Consider the following 25568-nt stretch of genomic DNA (forward strand, 5'->3'; position numbering starts at 1 on the left):
TTCCTCGTAGTCGGAGAGGCCAATGGATAAAATAAGCCAACAATATATTTGACGCCCCCACTACTTAGTATGGTCAACATCGGGGAGTTAAATGTGGCCGACTCTATTTTGTTGAACTAGCCACAACATGACAGGTCTGACATGTGACTTCGGCAATTTTCACAGTGTGATTTTGTTGCGCCAACGTGTGTCAACATAATGATTTAATTCAGAATTCTCTTATTGGTAGGAGTTACTGTTTACATCGCGTTCTGCTGACTGTAATGCCATTGTCTGCTTGAACTGCTTTATGTTGTACTAAACTGTAGTCCCCGCCATGAACCATGGACCTTGCCGTTGGTGGGGAGGCTTGCGTGCCTCAGCGATTCAGATAGCCGTACCGTAGGTACAACCACAACGGAGGGGTATCTGTTGAGAGGCCAGACAAACGTATGGTTCCTGAAGAGGGGCAACAGCCTTTTCAGTAGTTGCAGGGGCAACAGTCTGGATGATTGACTGATCTGGCCTTGTAACAATAACCAAAACGGCCTTGCTGTGCTGGTACTGCGAACGGCTGAAAGCAAGGGGAAACTACGGCCGTAATTTTTCCCGAGGGCATGCAGCTTTACTGTATGATTATCGTAGGGGGAGACCAAGAGATGAATACACCAAGCAGATTCAGAAGGATGTAGGTTGCGGTAGGTACTGGGAGATGAAGAAGCTTGCACAGGATAGAGTAGCATGGAGAGCTGCATCAAAGCAGTGTTAGGACTGAAGACCACAACAACAACAACAACAACAACAACAACAAACTGTGGTGTGTATTGAGCACTGGAATAACGCTGATTACAGTTATTGTGATTTTTCCAGGGGCCTACTCTATAGCTTCGATAACCTCTATGAAGCCTATCATCGGGGCTGCTCCTTGTGTTACGATTTGGAGAGCCAATATTCACATAGTCACCAGCCCCTGATATCAGAGTAGCTGGGCGCGGGGCAACAAATCCGGCGCGAGTGACAGTTGGCTGGTGGCGATCCCTGTCGTGCTGCTGACGTGGCGGCGTTGCCTCATTTATTCCATTCTCAAAAAAATGGTTCAAATGGCTCTGAGCACTATGGGACTTAACATCTGAGGTCATCAGTCCCCTAGAACTTAGAACTACTTAAACCTAACTAACCTAAGAACATCACACACATCCATGCCCGAGGCAGGATTCGAACCTTCGACCGTAGCGGTCGCGCGGTTCCAGACTGAAGCGCCTAGAACCGCTCGGCCGCACTGGCCGGCTATTCCATTCTCATTCCTATGATTAATTCCATTATTACCAGTCCTTGGGCCCTTATTTAGTGGAGCATAGCACAGATTAAATGTATTCCAAACTGTATTCAAATACCTGCACTAGCTTTGGTTCTAATGGCTCTGAGCACTATGGGACTTAACTTCTCATGTCATCAGTCCCCTAGAACTTAGAACTACTTAAACCTAACTAACCTAAGAACATCACACACATCCATGCCCGAGGCAGGATTCGAACCTTCGACCGTAGCGGTCGCGCGGTTCCAGACTGAAGCGCCTAGAACCGCTCGGCCGCACTGGCCGGCTATTCCATTCTCATTCCTATGATTAATTCCATTATTACCAGTCCTTGGGCCCTTATTTAGTGGAGCATAGCACAGATTAAATGTATTCCAAACTGTATTCAAATACCTGCACTAGCTTTGGTTCTAATGGCTCTGAGCACTATGGGACTTAACTTCTCATGTCATCAGTCCCCTAGAACTTAGAACTACTTAAACCTAACTAACCTAAGGACATCACACACATCCATGCCCGAGGCAGGATTCGAACCTGCGACCGTAACGGTCGCGCGGTTCCAGACTGTAGCGCCTAGAACCGCTTGGCCACAACGGCCAGCGCACTAGCTTTTCCCAGGTGTGAAGAACTTGCCTTTCAGAATACATGTCACATATTTATCTGACGTAGGTTCATCTCAGGAGCGAGTTTCGTTCACATATTTCTCAAAATATTTTCATTGCTTTTCTTGTCTAGGTTGTATACTTCTGCATTAAAGATGTATTTCCTCAGTTTTTCTTGAGCGAATTTTGAACAATACTTTGCCATAAAGGCATTTTCGAATTGTTCATACGAGTGACAATGCTCTGCTGTCGCTATAGCCCACAGCCCAGCCTCGCCCTGGACAAAGCTTGTGCTGAACCCAATGTATTGTGGGCCAGACCACGTTTTAGGCAATATATTTCTAAAACACTAAATTGATATAACAGGATGTACAGTTTTATTTTCTGGTATAGACACTTGTAAGTGTTTGTGTTTGAGGAGAGTTTCCTCCAACAAGACTGATGTAAGGGTGGGTCCTTCCACTAAACTCCTACTGGTACAGTTCTGTGGCAGTTGTCTAACTGAATATATGTCATTAGTGTATGCACTGTTTTGCGATATACGACAACGATAGTGGTCACTCGCTCCATTTACAAAGTAGATGATCGTCTTGCATTGTAATGGGAGGCCCCGTCCGGGGAAGTTCGGCCTCCCGGTTACAAGTCCCATATCAGGTGAAGCCACATTGGGCGACTTGCGCGTCGGTGATGATGAGAGGATCATGAGGACAACACAACACCCAGTCCATGATGGGAGAAAGTCCCCAGCCGACCAGGGAACCGAGCCCGAGCCCGCTGCACAGCAGGCAAACACTTTACCACTCTGCTGAGCAGGCGGACACTGGCTACAGGTACTTGAGCTGTATGTGATGACTTACTCGCCCATTTGCACTTTTACAGTATTTAATTCCTTTGCCACTCGATCAGTTTGACTACTTAATTTATCTTGAACCTCTTGTTGCCATTTGGGCAGATCCTGAGTCAACAAAATCTTATTTCTGAAATTTTGTAAGTTGTTCAGCACTTGTTTTAATACACTCCTTTATTTCTTCTGTTTCAGCTAGCCTAATCTCTCCGGCCTTGGCCTTTGCTTATGTAAGCATTTGTGATTCTTAGTTAATAATGACGTCGTTAATTGTAAACAGAATTTGACTTTTGCACTGTAGACATTGTAGCATTTTTGTTTGTTTTTGTTACATGCGAGCACTGAACTCTGTACAAAGGAAGAAAATCTGGAAGGAAAAGAACAAGAGATACAAATTTATTATCATAACGATTATTGGCGCGTATAGTACCAGGTAAAGAGAACAGAATAACATAACGCAAAATGCTTTTAAATGCACTAGATTTGCTTGACTACAAATATATTTTCTTGGGCTTTGAGACCCGGTTAATTTTTTAATTTTTTGCACTTTGTTTATAATACAATTACAATCTGTATATATTCCGCAAGACGGCGGATAATCGTAGTCAAGCGCGCGTCCTTGATTAATGTGATTAGCATCTGTTATCAAACACACATTTTGTTACATGCATTAACAACCCCTCTAAAATATCTTACATGCAATAACAACACCTCTATAATATTTTTAACTCTATCACATAAAAGTGAAAACGTTTTAGAAAGTTGCTATCCTCTCTTATGGTGTTAACTAGCCAGCAATTGCTGAAAATGGCACAGGCTAATACTGTAAATTAGACCAATAATTAAATTCAAACGAGACTAGTCAGCGAAGATTTCTAATCATTGAATGAGTATCATCGAGGTAATTGCCGAAGGAATATTTTTTCAGTTGACGATGATGAGGTAATTTCACTTACCTGTTTACGTGAAATTCATGTTGTAAAGACTTTCACGGCCACAAGATTGTCAAATGAAGTGAGGACAGTGTATTACCTAAATTATGTAACTAAATGTTGCCTTTCTAGGGAATTAAGTCAAATTGGTTAACTATGTGGTGATGAGTGAACCTATTAGTTAAATTAACTACAATCCAAGAAGAATAGAAAGCAGAAAATCGCTGGAATATTGGAATAACCATGCAGCGATAGCAACCAATTTTCTTTTATTTATCACATGAATACCATGCCTAAGCATTTTTGTATGTGTATATATGTACATATAGTAGGGTCAAGTTTTTTCACACCCAGTAGCTATCAACTATTTCATACAAGGAAAGCAAAGAAACAGAAGAGAGTAATACGTAATGTCTTACAGCAAGAACACTAGGAATGTTTCGGTAAGTGTATTACGAGAACAAAAGGACGTCTTTGTGTTTAAGTTGTGGAACTGTGTGCAATACACACATTTGTAGAAACCACCCGTGCGTTAATTGTTGTGAGATTTACGAGTATATCACTAAGCGATTATACTAATTCACGGAACACAAACCACTGTCTCAGGCTACCTATCTAACGGCATCCAGGGACAACAAAAATCTGATTTTTGATATCTCATTCAAATAGCAACCGAATTTAAAAATATAAAATGCTGACGTACTCATTAAGAGCTATAATCATAAGAGGAAGATTCAACACAGTGTGATATGTACGAGGGCGTGGTGAAAAGTCATGCCTACGAACCTTTAATGTAGAAAATCTGTAAGTTTTTTAAGTAAAACAAACATTATTAACATTCTACATCTTTCTTCATGTATACATACTCGTTTCTCAATTTATTGACGATGCTGACGAACACATTTCTCACAACGAGAGACCAGTTTAGTACAACAAAAAATCATCCCAAAATTTCATAGTTTAGTTTTTTTTATTTACTCCCTAACTACTTTCGCTCCCCCCATGAACCATAGACCTTGCCGTTGGTGGGGAAGCTCGTCTGCCTTAGCGACACAGATAGCCGAACCGTACGTGCAACCACAACGGAGGGGTATCTGTTGAGAGGCCAGACAAACGTATGGTTCCTGAAGAGGGGCAGCAGCCTTTTCAGTAGTTGCAGGGGCAACAGTCTGGATGATTGACTGATCTGGCCTTGTAACATTAACCAAAACGGCCTTGCTGTGCTGGTACTGCGAACAGCTGAAAGCAAGGGGAAACTACAGGCGTAATTTTTCCCGAGGGCATGCCGCTCTACTGTATGGATAAATGATGATGGCGTCCTCTTGGGTAAAATATTCCGGAGGTAATAGTCCCCTATTCGGATCTCCGGGCAGAGACTACTCAGGAGGACGTCGTTATCAGGAGAAAGAAAACTGCCGTTCTACGGACCGGAGCGTGGAATGTCAGATCCCTTAATCGGGCAGGTAGATTAGAAAATTTAAAAAGGGAAATGGATAGGTTAAAGTTAGATATAGTGGGAATTAGCGAAGTTCGGTGGCAGGAGGAACAAGATTTTTGGTCAGGTGAATACAGGGTTATAAATACAAAATCAAATAGGGGTAATGCAGGGGTAGGTTTACTAATGAATAAAAAATAGGAGTTCGGGTAAGCTACTACAAACAACATAGTGAACGCATTATTGTGGCCAAGATAGACACGAAGCCCACACCTACAACAGTAGTACAAGTCTATATGCCAACTAGCTCTGCAGATGACGAAGAAATTGATAAAATGTATGATGAGATAAAAGAAATTATTCAGGTAGTAAAGGGAGACGAAAATTTAATAATCATGGGTGATTGGAATTCGAGAGTAGGAAAAGGGAGAGAAGGAAACATAGTAGGTGAATATGGATTGGGGCTAAGAAATGAAAGAGGAAGCCGCCTGGTAGAATTTTGCGCAGAGCATAACTTAATTATAGCTAACACTTGGTTCAAGAATCATGAAAGAAGGTTGTATACATGGAAGAATCCTGGAGATACTAGAAGATATCAGATAGATTATATAATGGTATGACAGATTTAGGAAGCAGGTTTTAAATTGTAAGACATTTCCAGGGGCAGATGTGGACCCTGACCACAATCTATTGGTTATGAACTGTAGATTAAAACTGAAGAAACTGCAAAAAGTTGGGGATTTAAGGAGATGGGACCTGGATAAACTGAAAGAACCAGAGGTTGTAGAGAGTTTCAGGGAGAGCATAAGGGAACAATTGACAGGAATGGGGGAAAGAAATACAGTAGAAGAAGAATGGATAGCTTTGAGGGATGAAGTGGAGAATGCAGCAGAGGATCAAGTAGGTAAAAAGACGAGGGCTAGTAGAAATCCTTGGGTGACAGAAGAAATACTGAATCTAATTGATGAAAGGAGAAAATATAAAAATGCAGTAAATGAAGCAGGAAAAAAGGAATACAAACGTCTCAAAAATGAGATCGACAGGAAGTGCAAAATGGCTAAGTAGGCATGGCTAGAGGACAAATGTAAGGATGTAGAGGCTTACCTCAGTAGGGGTAAGATAGATACTGCCTACAGGAAAATTAAAGAGACCTTTGGAGAAAAGAGAACCACTTGTATGAATATCAAGGGCTCAGATGGAAACCCAGTTCTAAGCAAAGAAGGGAAAGCAGATAGGTGGAAGGAGTATATAGAGGGACTATACATGGGCGATGTTCTTGAGGACAGTATTATGGAAATGGAAGAGGATGTAGATGAAGATGAAATGGGAGATATGATACTGCGTGAAGAATTTGACAGAGCACTGAAAGACCTAAGTCTAAAAAAAGCCCCGGGAGTAGACAACTTTCCATTAGAACTACTGACAGCCTTGGGAGAGCCAGTCCTGACTATACCATCTGGTGAGCAAGATGTATGAGACAGGCGAAATACCCTCAGACGTCAAGAATAATATAATAATTCCAATCCCAAAGAAAGCAGGCGTTGACAGAAGTGAAAATTACCGAACTGTCAGTTTAATAGGTCACGGATGCAAAATACTAACGCGAATTCTGTACAGACGAATGGAAAAACTGGTAGAAGCTGACCTCTGAGAAGATCAGTTTGGATTCCGTAGAAATATGGGAACACGTGAGGCAATACTGACCCTACGACATATCTTAGAAGCTAGATTAAGAAAAGACAAACCTACGTTTCTAGCATTTGTAGATTAAGAGAAAGCTTTTGACAATGTTGACTGGAATAATCTCTTTCAAATTCTGAAGGTGGCTGGGGTTGAATACAGGGAGCGAAAGGTTATTTACAATTTGTACAAAAACCAGATGGCAGTTATAAGAGTCGAGGGCCATGAAAGGGAAACAGTGGTTGGGAAAGGAGTGAGACAGGGTTGTAGCTTCTCCCCAATGTTATTCAATCTGTATATTGGGCAAGCAGTAAAGGAAACAAAACAAAAAATCGTATTAGGTATTAATCCATGGAGAAGAAATAAAAACTTTAAGGTTCGCCGATGACATTGTAGTTCTGTCAGAGACAGCAAAGGACTTGGAAGAGCAGTTGAACGGAATGGACAGTGTCTTGAAAGGAGGATATAAGATGAACATCAACAAAAGCAAAACGAAGATAATGGAATGTAGTCGAATTAAGTCGGGTGATGCTGAGGGAATTAGATTAGGAAATGAGACACTTAAAGTAGTAAACGAGTTTTGCTATTTGGGGAGCAAAGTAACTGATGATGGTCGAAGTGGAGAGGATATAATATGTAGACTGGCAACGGCAAGGAAAGCGTTTCTGAAGAAGAGAAATTTGATAACATCGAGTATAGATTTAAGTGTCAGGAAGTCGTTTCTGAAAGTATTTCTATGGAGTGTAGCCATGTATGGAAGTGAAACATAGACGATAAATAGTTTGGACAAGAAGAGAATAGAAGCCTTTGAAATGTGGTGCTACAGAAGAATGCTGAAGATTAGATGGGTAGATCACGTAACTAATGAGGAAGTATTGAATAGGATTGGGGAGAAGAGCAGTTTGTGGCACAACTTGACAAGAAGAAGGGATCGGTTGGTAGGACATGTTTTGAGGCATCAAGGGATCACCAATGTAGTACAGGAGGGCAGAGTGGAGGGTAAAAATCGTAGAGGGAGACCAAGAGATGAATACACTAAGCAGATTCAGAAAGATGTAGGCTGCAGTACGTACTGGGAGATGAAGAAGCTTGCACAGGATAGAGTAGCATGGAGAGCTGCATCAAACCAGTCTCAGAACTGAAGACCACAACAACAACAACTACTTTCGGACCGAGACCCATTTTCAAACCATCTCAACATAGTCTAAAACGCTACTTCCCAAGATTTGAAAACCGTGTTCTAAATGTGCAGAGAACAGATAACTGTATGCGCGGTAACTGTTCCTTGCATATTTTTGACATGGTTTTCAAATCTTGAGAAATTGCGTTTTAGACTATTTTACCATGATTTGCAACTTCGGACTGTTTTTTCGTTGTACTGATTAACGGAAGTTGCTGATCCACAGCTACTTCAGCATGCTGAATTTCGAGACACCAGTTTGTTGATGCCGTCCCTTTAGCTAGTTTGAATCTGTTGACGGGGCCGCAACCTCTTGTTGCGGCGTTTCTTCACTACCAAAGTGAAGTCTTCGAATGCGTTCTTTAAGTTCTGGAAGTAGATAAAAATCAGCTGAGGCCGAGAGAGTAAGGAGGATGATCAGTAAAACTGAACCCAAGGTTTTTTGAAAATGTCGCCACGCTCATGTGTGTCCTGACTTTTTCTTGTTGAAGGAGATGTGAGGACCAATTCTGGGAATTTCTGCTTTCCGGTTTCTAAGGGCCTCGTAGTACCTTGCACAGTTAATAGTTCTGCATCAGTTCCAAACGCGCCACGCTTTGAAGATCCCAGAACACTGCGAGCAAGACTTTGCCTTCTGAGGACACGGCCTTGAACATTTTTGGCGTTGGTGATCCTTTGCGGCGGAACTCTGTCCACTGATGCTGTCTTGTTTTCGGGGTCAGTGTGTTGAACCCAGATTTCGTCATCTGTGCTACTGTTGTTCGCGAACCAATCACCCGCACTCTCAAGACAAAAATGAGAAAGCAATCGTTAACAGAGGTTCTCCGTTTCATGTCAGGAATGAGCATCCGAGGCGCCCGCTGCGTACACAGTTTACTGTACTGCATTTCTGCAGTGATGACCTGCACATGCTCTCTTGATGTGCCACACTTACCTGAGAGCTGTGTCTGTATTATCCGACGATTTTCTCTGATGAGTTCACCAACTCACACGGATGGGTCTCACTGTAAGGAGCAATTCACTGCTAGCTCTGGCACATACGCTGAGGTCGGCACCACCGTTTCCTTCATTACGAGCACGGACAATCCATAGTCGGACATTAATGATGTCCATTCGTATCACCACGTACACGTCTTTCATTCTTCTACGGATTGAAACCCAAGGCATGTTTCTGCTGTCGGAAACTCGATGCCGACATAGTTACCTGATACACCACCCTGTTACCCGCTACAACTCGGAGCCCTCTAGCGCCAGAGAGCTGCAACTTGCGCCAGCGAAGTGGGAAGATGACCGAGTAATACGCATGACGTGTAACACCACACTTGGTATTGAGAAAAGAATAGGAAAATTTGGAGGCATTGCTTTACAGCACATCCTCGTACTACAGTTATGAACTGTGTACTGTTTTGGCCTGATAATAAGCCGCCACCGCATTTAAGCCCACCGAGCGAGGTGGCATCGTGGGTAGCACCCTGGGAAGACGGTTCAAACCCGCGTCCGACCATCCTGATTTAGGTTTTCCATGATTCCCCTAAATCGCTGAAGGCAAATGCAGGGATGATTATTTGAAAGAACACGGCCGAATATCTTCACTATCCTTCCCTAACCCGATGGGACCAATGATCCCGCTGTTTGGTCCCCTCCCTCAAATCAATCAACCAACCATGCAATCCGATTCCCCTAAATTTCTAAAATAAAATTTTCGCGAAAATAAGCCACGCATAGACTACGAGGAGAAAAATTACCATAAAATTACTTCTACTAGCGTTTAAGACGTAAATTGGTGCCGCATTTGTAGGCTGTTGTCTGAGGATAGTGTCTTCAACTAGTAATCAAAGGTACTGGGTCCCAGGCTCCAATCACGCCACTGCTCAAATTTTGAATAAAAACCATCAGCAATGATGACTTCCGGCAACAGACGTCACACTCGATCTGCCAACATCCTCGTCAAAGAGGAAGGAGGAGCGAACGGAAGTTCAGGGAAGTGTATTGGCCTTGTCATGGGAAACTGGCCCTAACTGGCAGAAGAATCAGCATATGGATGCAGAAGGCAAAGGAAATCACTACATTAAAGATACATGATGTGTATCACAGAACACATCGCCTTTAAAGTGATAAAGGTGTCCACATGATCTTTCGGATGGCAAAGGATTACACCCGTACTGCAATCTCCTTCAGTGAACTGCTAGAGGGAAGGAAATAATGAGAGAAAGGTTGAATGACTAACGAAAGGGTAACGTGCTACGAATCGGGGCACGGAGTGTCTAAAGTTTGAACATGGTGGGGAAGCTATAAAATCTGAAACATGAAATATATTGTGGGGATCTGTGAAGAGAAATGGAAAGGAGACAAGGATTTCTAAGCAGAGAAGTATAGGGTAATATCAACAGCCGCAGAAAACGGTATAACTGAAGAAGGATAGTATTTCGTCGGAATCAAACAACAAACCGGCCGGCCGACGTGGCTGAGTGGTTCTAGGCGCTACAGTCTGTAACCGCGCGACCGCTACGGTCGCAGGTTCGAATCCTGCCTCGGGCATGGATGTGTGTGATGTCCTTAGGTTAGTTAGGTTTAAGTAGTTCTAAATTCTAGGGGACTGACGATCAGAGCTGTTAAATCCCATAGTGCTCAGGGCCAAACAACAAACCAAGACAGTCAACATTAACTCCAGTATACATGCCGAAGTCGCAAGCAGAAGATGAGGAGGTAGAGACGTTATATGAAGATAACGACTGGGTAATTCAGTATGTAAGGGAACATGAAAATCTAATAGTCATCGGGGAAGGAGTAGGAGGAGTAGAAGAAAGGGTTAGAGAAGAATATGGGCTTGGTAGTAGGAAATAAGTAGGAGAAACACTTTTATTAAAAAATGCTTTTAGGCACTATTAAAGTGAATAAAATTCCCATTTGTTAAAAGGAATTTGATTATGATTTCATCAGTTACTCCCTGGCAACTACTTTCATGCTTACATAGTGTGATTAAATGTGTTAATGTTCTTGATGAATCGCTAGTAAATAAAATAAATTGTTAAGAATTTTCTTTGAAAATAAATCACGGTTCACATTTCATACTGTTCAAATACTCGCACTATTTCGAGCATTTTTCGTCATCTGGTATTGCCATTATAACGTCTTTTACTTTCATGCAGGTAACTTTGCATACTTAACAAATCACCGCAGGTATAGTCGTTTTCCAGTTTTATAGGACTAGTGTAGATGATCCAGTGAACATCAGCTTACAAGACGCCTGCAAGCGAAACGAAACGCGTAGAGTAACTGCAGGGATTAACCCTCTCCAGCGCTCGTCATCTGAACTCTTTAGGAATTTGTTCGCGCTCCAGCGTGCGTCATCGCGCGTATCGTCCGTTTTAGCACTACTAATGGCGTGGCCAGCACTCTGGCACGCCAACGACAGGGACACCACAGAGAACTCACCACAGAGGAATCTTCTCTCGGCCACTTCGTGTTATCTTCGGGCACCTAAGGGAAAATAAATCCGGTGCTGCTTTCTTCTTCTTCGTACATTGTATCTCTTAACGAAGACATTACAAACTTCTGGAATATATTGACATTTATAGCATCTGACAAAGTAATCCACTCATTTGTATATAATATGGTACGTTCTCACACTTGACGTAAATATGACCGGGGGGAATTTCTAGTCTGTACTGGTTAACAAACACTTTGAAAAATGTTTCGTGTTGGCTCAATCTGTAAACTGAAGAGGTTCTGCAGACAAAATGTCCCTGGAACGGATCAGCACTGCACCATCACCTGTCTGCAAAACAGCAGCCAACGATGAAAAGTAGGGCCGAGGTGCTGTCACTTTACACTGAGGTGGCAAATGTATGAGACACTTGCTAACATCATGTCCGACCTCCGTGGGCTCGGCGTAGTACAGCAACTGGACGTAGTATAGGCTCAAAAGTCATTAGAAATTCGCTGAAGCCATGTTGCTTCCATAGCCGTCCATAACTGCCAAGTGCACGATTTTGAACCGCGCTACAGCTACGGTCGCCGGTTCGAATCCTGCCTCGGGCATGCATGTGTATGACGTCCTTATGTTAGTTAGGTTTAAGTAGTACTAAGTTCTAGGGGACTGATGACCTCAGATGTCAAGTCCCATAGTGCTCAGAGCCATTTGAACCATTTTTGTACGATTTTGTACACGAACTGATTTCACTGTTGTGACCCACAAATGCTCGATACGGTTAATATCGGGTGATCTGAGCTTCTAAACTATTTGCTCGAAATTCCAAAATGTCGGACTGTCATGTATAAAAATTCCAACGCGGTTTCGGAACATAAAGTCCATGAATGGCTGCAAATGGTCTCCAAGTACCCGAACATAAATATTTCCAGTCAGTGATCGGTTCAGCTGAACGATAGGATCTGCTCTATTCCATGTAAACACTGCCCACACCATTATAGAGCCACCACAAGCTTGCACAGTGCCCCGTTGATAACTTGGGCCCACGGGGTCTTGGGGTCTACACCACGCTCAACCACTATCCTTAAGACCTACCAACTGAAATCGGGACTCATCTGACCAGACTACAGTTTCCCAGTCGTCTAGGGCCCAACCGATATGGTCTCGAGAAAAGGAGAGGTTCTGCAGGCGATGTCGTGCTGTAAGGAACGGCACCTACGTCGATCGTGTGTTGTCATAGCCTATTGATGACAAATTTCATCCCATTGTCCTTACGGATAGTTTCGTTTCACGTTGCGCATTGATGTCTGCGGTCATTCCAGGTAGTGTGGCTCTGGTCTCGGTGGTTACGTGATGGGCATCGGTGACTGCATTGTCCGTGTGAGAGGTTGTTTTTGGCACACTCTTGTTGACACTGTGGATCTCGGAATATAGAATTCTCTAATGGTTTCCGAAATTAAATGCCCCATGCCTGTAACACGAACTATCATTCCGCGGTCAAAGCTTTTTAATTACCGTCGTGGGGCAATAATCACGTCAGAAACCTTATCAAGTGTGTCACCTGAGTATAAATGACTGCTCCATCAATGCACTGACCTTTTATATCTTGTTTACGTGATACTACCGTCATCTGTACATGATAATGTCGCTATATCGTAACTTTTGTCACCTCAGTGCAAATACAGTGGTGTGTAGCTCGATGTGCGAAAAAATTGTCAAAATAGATTATCATCACTACGGTAGTAGCTGTCACCACCTGACTGATGGCCGTGCGGTTCTAGGCGCTACAGTCTGGACCCGAGCGACAGCTGCGGTCGCAGGTTCGAATCCTGCCTCGGGCATGGATGTGTGTGATGTCCTTACGCTAGTTAGGTTTAATTAGTTCTAAGTTGTAGGCGACTGATGACCTCAGAAGTTAAGTCGCATAGTGCTCAGAGGCATTTAAAGCATCTGACTGCACGTCAACAAGAATTGTTGCACAGAGATAATATGCGCAGCAACGTTATTGCTTCAGTAAGGAAAGCTGCTAGTGGTGATAATTATCTACCTGATGGTAACTTGCCACCTATAGAAATACGCGAGAGAGGTGATAGCTTCAACACGCTCTGTCTGTAAGAACACACAAGTTCATCTGACAGTAGCGGTCTCCCTGCGTAAGAGCGCGGCGCATTTGCAGGCGTGGAGGCCGCAGCGGCATGCAAATCCGAGCGGCACCGCAGCCGTTCGGATTCGAATGCAAATTTCTCGCGAAACCACGTGGCTTGCGGCCACTGCCTCGCGTTTATCTCACTTTTAGCAGTCGAGACGGGGTGTCAGGACGTCCCTACAGAACTGTACCTGGGGTTGCGATGTTGGCCGGCTCCTCGGGCACCTAAAGGTGGCCACAACATCTGCCGTATTTCGATGAATGCTGAATGTTACGAACGCTGACGTAATTGTATCTTCTCAGCTCTGCGACTACCGGCACTTAAAAGTTGGCGCACATTGCTGTGAACTAGGTATGTGTGATGTTGTCTAATGATTGACGTTCATTTAAATTTCATCGTCTGTCTGAAACGTAGATGGCCGATAAGAAAGTGACAAAAGTCGCCAACACAAGATATAAAAGGGCACTGCATTGGTGGAGCTGTCATTTGTTCTCAGGTGATTCATGTGAAAAGTTTTCCGACATGATTATGACCGGACGACGATAAGAGACTTTGACAGCGGAATAACAGTTGGAGCTACACGTATGGGACATTTAATTCCTGAAATCGTTAAGGAATTCAGTATTCCGATATTCACAGTGTCAGTAGCAAGCTGAGAATAGCAAATTTCAGGCACACCCTCTCACGACTGACAACGCAGTGGTCGACGGCCTTCATTTAACGACCGAGAGCAGCGGCATCTAAGAGACGAGCAACACTGCGTGAAATGACTGCAGAAATCAATGTGGGACGTAAATACGAACGTATCCGTTAGGTCTTTCTTTTTTTGGTCATCAGTCTACTGACTGGTTTGATGCGGCCCGCCACGAATTCCTTTTCTGTGCTAACCTCTTCATCTCAGAGTAGCACTTGCAACCTACGTCCTCAATTATTTGCTTGACGTATTCCAATCTCTGTCTTCCTCTACAGTTTTTGCCCTCTACAGCTCCCTCTAGTACCATGTAAGTCATTCCCTCATGTCTCAGCAGATGTCCTATCATCCTGTCCCTTCTCCTTATCAGTGTTTTCCACATATTCCTTTCCTCTCCGATTCTGCGTAGAACCTCCTCATTCCTTACCTTTTCAGTCCACCTAATTTTCAACATTCGTCTATAGCAGCACATATCAAATGCTTCGATTCTCTTCTGTTCCGGTTTTCCCACAGTCCATGTTTCACTACCATACAATGCTGTACTCCAGGCGTACATCCTCAGAAATTTCTTACTCAAATTAAGGCCGGTATTTGGTATTAGTAGACTTCTCTTGCCCAGAGATGCCTTTTTTGCCATAGCGAGTCTCCTTTTGATGTTCTCCTTGATCCGTCCGTCATTGGTTATTTTACTGCCTAGGTAGCAGAATTCCTTAACTTCATTGACTTCGTGACCATCAATCCTGATGTTAAGTTTCTCGCTGTTCTCATTTCTACTACTTCTCATTACCTCCGTCTTTCTCCGATTTACTCTCAAACCATACTGTGTTCTCATTAGACTGTTCATTCCGTTCAGCAGATCATTTAATTCTTCTTCACTTTCACTCAGGATAGCAATGTCATCAGCGAATCGTATCATTGATGTCCTTTCACCTTGTATTTTAATTCCACTCCTGAACCTTTCTTTTATTTCCATCATTGCTTCCTCGATGTACAGATTGAAGAGTAGGGGCGAAAGGCTACAGCCTTGTCTTACACCCTTCTTAATACGAGCACTTCATTCTTGATCGTCCACTCTTATTATTCCCTCTTGGTTGTTGTACATATTGTATATGACCCGTCTCTCCCTAAAGCTTATCCCTACTTTTTTCAGAATCTCGAACAGCTTGCATCATTTTATATTGTCGAACGCTTTTTCCAGGTCGACAAATCCTATGAAAGTGTCTTGATTTTTCTTTAGCCTTCCTTCCATTATTAGCCGTAACGTCAGAATTGCCTGTCTCGTCCCTTTACTTTTCCTAAAGCCAAACTGATCGTCACCTAGCGCTTTCTCAATTTTCTTTTCCAGTCTTCTGTATATTATTCTTGTAAGCAGCTTCGATGCATGAGCTGTTAAGCTGATTGTGCGATAATTCTCACACTTGTCAGCCCTTACCGTCTTCGGAATTGTGCGGATGATGCTTTTCCGAAAGTCAGATGGTAATTCGCCAGACTCATATATTCTACACACCAAAGTGAATAGTCGTTTTGTTGCCACTTCCTACAATGATTTTAGAAATTATAATGGAATGTTATCTCTTCTGCCTTATTTGACCGTAAGTCGTCCAAAGCTCTTTTAAATTCCGATTCTAATACTGGATCCCCTATCTCTTCTAAATCGACTCCTGTTTCTTCTCCTATCACATCAGACAAATCTTCACCCTCATTGAGGCTTTCAATGTATTCTTTCCACCTATCTGCTCTCTCCTCTGCATTTAATAGTGGAATTCCCGTTGCACTCTTAATGTTACCACCGTTGCTTTTAATGTCACCGAAGGTTGTTTTGACTTTCCTGTATGCTGAGTCTGTCCTTCCGACAATCATATCTTTTTCGACGTCTTCACATTTTTCCTGCAGCCATTTCGTCTTAGCTTCCCTGCACTTCCTATTTATTTCATTCCTCAGCGACTTGTATTTCTGTATTCCTGATTTTTCCCGGAACATGTTTGTACTTCCTCCTTTCATCAATCAACTGAAGTATTTCTTCTGTTACCCATGGTTTCTACGCAGCTACCTTCTTTGTACCTATGTTTTCCTTCCCAACTTCTGTGATGGCCCTTTTTAGAGATGTCCATTCCTCTTCAACTGTACTGCCTACTGCTATATTCCTTATTGCTGTATCTATAGCGTTAGAGAACTTCAAACGTATCTCGTCATTCCTCAGTACTTCCGTATCACACTGACGGTTAGGTCAGTGGGACGAAGCCTGGAGTTAACTGGCTATGGCTGCAGACGGCCAATGCAAATTCCTTTCCTAACAGCACAACATCGTCTGCAGTGCCTCTCCTGGTCTCGAGACCATATCGGTTAGACCCTAGACATTTGTACAACCGTGGCCTGGTCAGATGAGTTCCGACTGTAATTAGTAAGAGCTGATGGCAGGGTTAGAGCGCGGCTGAGGCCCCATCAGGCTTGGATCCAAGTTGAGAACAAGTGACTGTGCAGATTGGTGCAGCCTCCAAATTGGTGAGAGCTGTGTTTTGATGGGATGAATTGTGTCCTCAGGTCCAACTGGACCAATCACTAACCGGAAATGGTTATGTTCGGCAACTTGGATAGCATCTGCAGCCATTCATGGAATTCATGTTATCTAACAACAATGGAATTGTTATCGATGGAAGTGCGTCATGTCAGAAGATTCTGGACAATTGGAGGGAATAATTTGCTCACCTCAATCGCCTGTCTTGAATCCAATTGTAAATTTATAGGACATAATCGAGAGGTCAGTTTGTGCAAAAAATCCTGCACCAGCAACCCTTTCGCTATTACGGACGGCTATGGAGGCAAGCATAGGTCAATATTTCTGCAGCTTACTTCCAACGGTTTGTTGAGTCTATGCCGCTTCAAGTTGCTGCAATACGTCAGGCAAAAGGAGGTCCGACACGATATTAGAAGGTATCCCATGACTTGTCACATCAGTGTTATCCATCCCAGAACACCTATATTTATAACATTGATGTTAAATAATGAATATATAGTGAGATGAAACGGCAGCGTACAAATACAGCTAATATCATGTTAATTTACCAGTAAATATGGTAACCGTTACTTTGTGTAACCCAAAATTTTTTCTGCAGAGTGTTATGCTTTCTAATGTGCTGGTACTCCCAGTAATCAATCAGGTTTAAATTAAATATTACACAAAGACACAGAACATTTAACGTAACATGAAATTCTCCCTAATAACGCAAGTGTTTCGAAATAGGAATAGAATTAGAAGGAATGTATCATTGGTGGTAATTTTGATGATTTACTAACAGCAAAATCGATTTTCGGTCACATAATGAGCATCTTCAGTGCTGGAAGTTAAACATTTCACATAGCGATCAGTGAATGAGAAACAAAGGACCACAAATACGCCTGACAAGGGGAGGCCGCCAATTGTGAAATTCAGATTCGATTCATACTGCGCATAATAAAAGCTCATGGCCAGAGGTGTAATGTGGCAAAGCACCAAGATGCACTTCTCAGCCGTTGTCGAGAAAATCGACAGTTAAAAGAAACCGTTGCGGTGAAATACTCTCTACGATGAGTAATTTTCTACAGCGTCGTGGCGCAGCGGTAAGCGCTTGGATTCGTAATCCGAAGATCGCCGGATCGAATATGGCGCCATGCAATTTTTTTTATTATTAGTATTATATATATATATATATATATATATATATATATATATATATATATATACAAACTATTAATGAATTGCTTATGCATGTTGGTGAAGGCGGATCGCTCTCCAATTGTACCGCCTCCATTTTTCCGTTTGTTTAACAGGGTGTACCAAAGCTCTCACGTCCGCACTGATTTTCGACGATGTTATAAGTTGCGCTAGGGACCGCATCTACCTTCTTTCGAAGTTAGCAGGCAACTACGCTGTTATGCGGCGGCTCGTTTCGGCCCATTCAACATCTGTCCTTCAACTGTAACGAGCGAGTAACGGAGTTTATATTTCATACCTGCCACAGCAAATTTGTGTTCGTGGGGTCTCTATTCCAATTCGAACGTTTGACTTACACTACACGTATTCGTTTCGGAATATCGTTTCTACGTCTTCCGTTAACCATACGTGGGTAACATTATGAAGAAAATTAATAAAATTTGTGAAATACAACTTTGTTTGCGGTTTTTCCACGACAAACGACTTTCAACAACTTATTATATGCATAATTGTTGCAACTGATTGTCGGGAATTATATATATATATATATATATATATATATATATATATATGTGTGTGTGTGTGTATACACATTTGAGTTACAAAAAAGAAATACTAAAAAAAAAGGTTGCATCGCGCGAGATTCGATCCGGCGACCTTCGGATTACGAACCCGAGCGCTTACCGCTGTGCCACGACGCTGTAGAAAATTATTAATCGTAGAGAGTATTTCACCGCAACGGTGTCTTTTAACTGTCGATTTTCTCGACAACGACTGAGAAGTGCATCTTGGTGCTTTGCCACATTAGACCTCTGGCCATGAGCTTTTATTATGCGCAGTATGAATCGAATATGAATTTCACAACTGGCGGCCTCTCCTTGTGAGTTTAAACCAACTGTTGGTAAGATCATACCTTTAGCGTACAAATTACGGCTCGTAGGCAATGGTGTCTAGTTATTAGCAGTAACAGAAGCTATGAAACGATCGCAATAACTGAAGCCTCTGTTTACATTCACCTATACAGACGACCTCGGTGTTACAGGGGCTTGGAACGGCCTCTATGGGACATGTGTCACGTGAAGACTAAACATTACTCTATTTGGCAAGAGATTACCACAAAATACCAAATGTGCACTTGCAAGTCATTAATTTTACAATTTTAAAATTGAAATATTCAATTAATGATTTGCAAGTGTACATTTCGTATTTTGTGGTAATCTCTTGCCAAATAAAGTAATGTTAAGTCTTCATTTCACACACTTTCCAAGCACCTGTCACACCGAGGTCGGCTGTATAGGTGAATGTAAACAGGGGCCTTAGTTATTGCGATCGTTTCGTTGCTTCTGTTACTGCTAATAACTAGACACAAGTACCTACGAGCTTTAATTTGTACGCTAAAGGTATGTTCTTGGCAACAGTTGGTTTTTACTCAGGTCTGTTTGCGGTAATTTGTTTCTTATTCACTGATCGCTATATGAAATGTTTAACTTCCAGCACTGAAGATGATGATTATGTGATCGAAAATGGATTTTGCTGTTAATAAATCATCAAAATTACGGCCAATGCTGACCTTCCTTCTAATTTTATTTATCATATGGTCGTTGTGCACACAGCACTTTATGGAGTCGCCAATCAATGAAATAGGAATGTAACCTCAAAAAACGCTAACATCGCTCGTCGACGAATGCGACGGTGCTACACGGTGACGTAGTTTGGATGTCAACTTTAATGCTAATAAAGAACGCATGAAACTGAAAGAGAGTTAAAGATTATCATTATTTGTAACAATTATCTTTCATAATAAACGAAAAACGTACAGTTAGCTTAAAACTCTCGGACCACAAACATCTGGAAAACCTTAATTGTGTATACGTTTGTTTCAGTCAAAAGTAGGGAACACATTTCAGACTTTCGCATTCTAGCCAATCCTGTAATAGAAGTTTCTGATGTTTTCTTACTCCATTTTCAGATGATAGCATTCACATTATGACTGCTGCAGTCTTTTCCTGTATTACAAAAATTTCTCTCGAAAAGTGAGGTTCATCCAGATGTGGAAAACTTGCAAGATAAAATATGGTCATGTGCCTGGAAAAACCGTTCTATTGGCATTTAAATCTATTTCAAGCGAGAAAACGTTGTCAAGATCGTATTTAATTGTCTGTGTGTTACGTTGTCATTCTAGTGCATACCAATGATCGGTAAGTGAAATAATATGAAGAATAAGTATTGTCAAAATCCTGTTACAAGTTAAAAACAATTTGAAATGAAAGCGATTAGGAACTAGCACAAACATACACTTTAATGACATGGAAAATTGTTAAGATATTACAGAGATTCAGGTCATTTGCTGATATTACGTGCTACATGGTAAACTTTCGTTTCAGGGTACCAGACGGTGGAAGAAAGCGGGAGTATGGTATAATCGTCATACGTAAAGTAACTGGTTTTAAAAAGACGCAGAATTTCAGTGACAATAAAGCTCTCTAAATGAAGATTTAACAATTTATTGTGAATAGCTCTAATATGTTCCACAACAATTAAATCCGTAAAACTAGTAATACTAGAAACTCTGCGAAAAACGAACTTCGTGTGTGACAATAAGGATAACAGCAGAATACGCTGGAAATTTCTTACGGTGGCCTGTAGTGTGCGTTTCTTCATTTGATTGTAAAATCGTTCACTAGACTGAAACATCAAGTAGGAAAAATTCTGTGTTCGTAGGTACACTATTCTCCAGGTACAGCACTATTCCCTACTTAAATTTAGGTGGATCGTATATAATCTTCCGTACCAAATACAGAAGGCTTATTTTTACTATTTAAAAAAATCCAAACAATACGGGCACACTTGACATCACAAAAGCATCAACTGCATGGACGATGACAGCCATTATTCCATGCTTGGTTTCAATAATAGCCAATGTTACTGCCTTAGTTCTTCCAAAGGTCTTGATCCTTCCTTCCCACACTCCCTCATGCTAATCTCCATATCAGTGTTTAGCAGGATACGTAAGTGTTGGGATGGTCAAGAGAAGCAGAAAGATTTGGTTACATGATGGAAAAATAGCAGGTAACCTGTGTCGTTTCTCAGTAGCGAAGGTCGATATTTTGTCTTTAATACGGTAGTTACAACATTCAAAGGCCCCGTTGTCGATGTTGAAACACATTGATACTTTGTAACTGCTACGTACTCTGCTACTCAAATTACAGAATCTCTACATATAATTTATGTTATTGAACGAGATTTAGTTGCAGCAGACAACATGAACGACATTTCAACATTAAAATATTACTGTGTGACATAAAATTGGAAAGACCACAAACGTGGCGCATTACTATGACCAATATAATGTACAAAAGCCGTTGGCATTGAAGAAAGCTTCCAGTCTTCTTGGAACCGATAAATATAGCACCTGCATTGTATTCAAGGGAATCTTATACCATTCATCCTGCAAAATATTGGCAACAGTAGGTAGCAATGGCAGAGGCGGATAGCGATCATGCACTGTTCTCTCAAACGTAGACCACAAATGTTCAATAATACTATGACCACGTGATTGTGGACCTCAAGGGAGGTGTGACATTTCCTCCTATTGCTCAAAAACCCAGTCCTGGGCGATGCGCGCTTTGTGAAGTGGGGCGCTGTCATCTTGGAACAATGGGAAAGAAACATTTTACCACAGGATGGACCAAAAATGTCACGTAATCTATGGCAATAATTTGACATTGCAGAGTAAATGGACGGCTCATGGAATACCACGATATGCCTGACCAAATCATCACCTATCACCCGCCATGCTTTACTCTTTGGAATCAAACCAATCAGCCAGAAGCTGGAAACACTGTGAAATCAGATACATCCGACCAAATGACTTTCTTTCGTTCATAGTCTAGGTTTTACAGCGCTGTTTCCATGTTTTTGCCCGTTTCCTGTGTGTTGATCCATTCCTTGACTTTTTTGTGCGTGAAATCTTATGGGAATTAACTGCTAAGGTCATAGTCCTTAAGCTTACACACTACTTAACGTAAATTATCCTAAGGACAAACACAGACACCCATGCCCCAGGGAGGACTCGAACCTCCGCCGGGAACAGCCGCACAGTCTCTTTGACTTTATTTAAAGCCATAAAGTGTTAGAAGTTTTCATCAGAGAACTTAATTTTACCTTCGATATCACAGAGCGCTTCCCACTTTGTACTCTCTATGGCATTTTCCTAATTTTTCAGCTTTTGCTTGCAGCAGCACTCTGACTTAGTTTAAATCTGCGCTGTATGCTTGCATATTCGAAGGTGCCAACGCTACTGACTATCGATAACTATATTATATCATGAAATGTACTCATAAATTACCAATATGGTACGACAATAGGATATAACAGATCTAGACTCAAACCTGGATATACTACTGTCGCAAGCAATCGCCTTAACCACTATGATTATCCGAGCGTGCATCCAGGTATCCAGGACCACCTCAACTCTGCGCATGTTCCAGTGTCTGCTTCTCACGTTTCTCACACAGTTATCTGATTCTTGCACAGGAACGGAATTACCTGTTTTTCTCTTCATGTTGCCTAGGCTTTGCCATGAAATACATCATTGCAGTGTATACATTTGGCAGTGTCTGTACAGAAATGATAAAGTTGGTGTTATTCCCCACCTGATCCATCGGGATCATAAAATACGTCCGGTTCAAATTAAAGATCTCAGTCCCCATATGACGGCCAAAACTGAAATATTTTCCTTCATATTTGTTACAGCGTTAATGTCCGACACTAATGATTCAAGGCCTTGCACGTATAGTTGGTCGCATCAAGAAGGCACATTTAAACAGCGACGGGATTTTCACTATGCCCTACATCGAGATTCAAACTTTTTGTAAGTAACCTCTCACAATTGTAAAAAAATAAGATATATCTTAATGGTTGCTGTCACTGAAGGGAAGAAAAGTGGCTCCGTTTCAGACCAACATCTTTTGCTTTTCTGCTACCATTGTTCAGTGTTTTGACCGTAAAAAGTAAATAAAATTCTTACACTTAAAAAATGTAGGAATTAAGACAATGGGACTCTGTTATTGACGAAGACAGGCTCTATGTCTGTTAATAGAAAGATTAACGAAAGAGCATAAGTGAAAGCTTTAGCTTGAATCATTTGGTTAATGAAAAATTCGACTCCATCATGTTGAGAAACGGCCCATGTAGACAACTGCATGTACATCGATACACCGCAAGCTACCGTACGTTGCGTGGCGGAGGGTATTCTGTTGCACTGACAGTCATTTCCTTTCCTGTTCCCGTCTCAAATAGAGCGAGGGAAAAACGACTATCTATATGTCTCTGTACGAGACATAATTTGTCGTATCTTATCTTCGTGGTCCTCACGCGCAGTGTATGTTGCAGCATTAGGTTCTTTCTGTTGTGTCTAGACCATACAGCCCAGACACAATGCTGTAGCCGATAGGGCACGCAAGGCTAACGCAGACGGGCGTGAAGTCTGGAACATGAGACTTATAAATGCACTAAAGAAAAATACGTAGCTTTTTAAATACTTAACTTTATTCTCTTGTTGGAATACATCTCTCCTGCATACTCGTAAGCTATTGGCACTGATACAAATGGCGCCTTGCTAGGTGGTCGCCATTTAACTTAGCAGAGGGCTATTCTACTGTCTATCTCTCGGCAAATGAGAGCAAGGCTTAGCACGTCCAATCGCTAGCTATGTTGTCCGTACAACTGGGGACGAGGTCTCCTCAGTCTCTCGAGACCTGCCTTGTGGTGGCGCTAGGTTTGCGATCCCACAGTGGCGACACGCGGGTCCGACATGTACTACAGGACCGCGGCCGATTTAAGTTACCACCTAGCAAATGTGGTGTCTAGCGGTGACACCACATTCCTCCCCCGCAAATCGGCGAACGGTCGTGAGATAAGGCTTCCGCCCGCCGTGGGGAGGACCGCATGTTGACGTATGCGATGAGGTGGGGAGCCTAACAACAGGCGAGGCTGTGCCACCCGCACCCGGCCATTCGGTCCGAGGGGAGCTAGGAAACGCCTGAAAACCTAGTCCAGGGTGCACGTCAACATGCGGTGTATGCGCACGTAATGAGACAGGAGGGGCCGAAGTGTCGACCCCCATTGCGTCGGGGAATCCGACGCGCGATGACGACATCTGGTCCGGAGCGGGCAAGAGGTCCATGGCGGAGGACGGCTGGTCACGGGAAGCGAGCGGCGGCGCGTGACCCTGGGAGGCGCCGGGCGGTTGCAGCGAAGCGTCCACTGCGGGCGGCGCCGGCGGCGGCTGCGGCGGCGGCGCGACGCCATGAGGCAAAAGGGAAGGCAGCGTCGGTAACACCTGGGGATGAGACGAGCCAGTAGATGGGTCCCCAAGGCGCTGACCGGACGGCTCCGTCGCTGAAAGCAGAAGGGGAGCGGCAGAACCCAGGCGACGACAGAGGCGCAGCTGATTGAGATGCCGACGCACCTCACCAGAGGCCCCCAAAACCAAATACATCGCGCGGCCGAGGCAGCGAAGAATGCGCCCTGCGAGCCAACACCGTGAACCGCGATAGGTGCGATAATAGACAACGTCGCCAGGAGCAAAAGCAGGAGTCTGCCGCTGCACAGGAACCTGATGTGGCGGATGCAGCAAAGACATCAAGGTGCGATGAGAACGACTATGGAGCAATTCAGCCGGCGAGCGACCATCGCGGGGCTGAGAGCGATACGAAGACAAAAAGAGTAACAAAGCGTCCTCCCGAGAATGCGACTCTTTCAATTTCAACATCTGTGACTTGAAAGTCCGGACCAATCGTTCAGCGGCACCATTTGACTGAGGCGAAAACGGCGCGGATGTCAGATGTTGAATACCATTGGCCTCGCAGAAGGACTGAAATTCTGCGGACATGAATTGTGGGCCATTGTCGGAAACAATAGTCTGCGGAAGACCTTCAATGCAAAAGATAGCAGACAAGGCTTGGATTGTGGCAGAAGACGTCGTGGAAGACATCCGGACAACAAAAGGAAAATTACTGAAAGCATCGACCACAACCAACCATCGAGTATTCCAGAATGGACCAGCAAAATCGATGTGCAAGCGTTGCCAAGGGGAAGTGGCTTTCGGCCATGCAAAGAATTTCCGCGGCGGTGCGGAGTGTTGTTCGGCACACGCCACGCAAGAAGAGCACATATTCGTAATCGCAGCATCGATTCCGAACCAAGTACAGTGCTGACGAGCAAGTTGTTTCGTACGCACTATACCCCAATGTCCTTGGTGAAGAAGCTTTAAGACAGAGGACTGTAACGAACGTGGGACCACGACTCTGGATTGATCATTATCGGAACGCAACAACAAAACACCACGTCGTACAAAAAGTCTCTCCTTGTGAGCAAAAAAACGGCGAACCAAAGGATCCTCGATCCGTGACTTTGACAAGGGCCATTGCGTAGCAACAAAACGCAAAACAGTAGCAAGGACAGGGTCAGCAGCTGTGGCCGTAGCTACACGACGAAAATCAATTGGAAACGATTCGACCACGTCATCGGTTTCCGAATCAATGAACATGAAAGCAAGTTCGGAAGAATCGAATGCTTTATCCTCAGCAACAGGCAAACGGGACAACGCATCAGCGTTTCCGTGCTTAGCAGTGGACCG

This window comes from Schistocerca nitens, chromosome 5 (genome assembly GCF_023898315.1).
Source record: "Schistocerca nitens isolate TAMUIC-IGC-003100 chromosome 5, iqSchNite1.1, whole genome shotgun sequence".
In the NCBI taxonomy this organism is placed as follows: Eukaryota; Metazoa; Arthropoda; class Insecta; order Orthoptera; family Acrididae; genus Schistocerca; species Schistocerca nitens.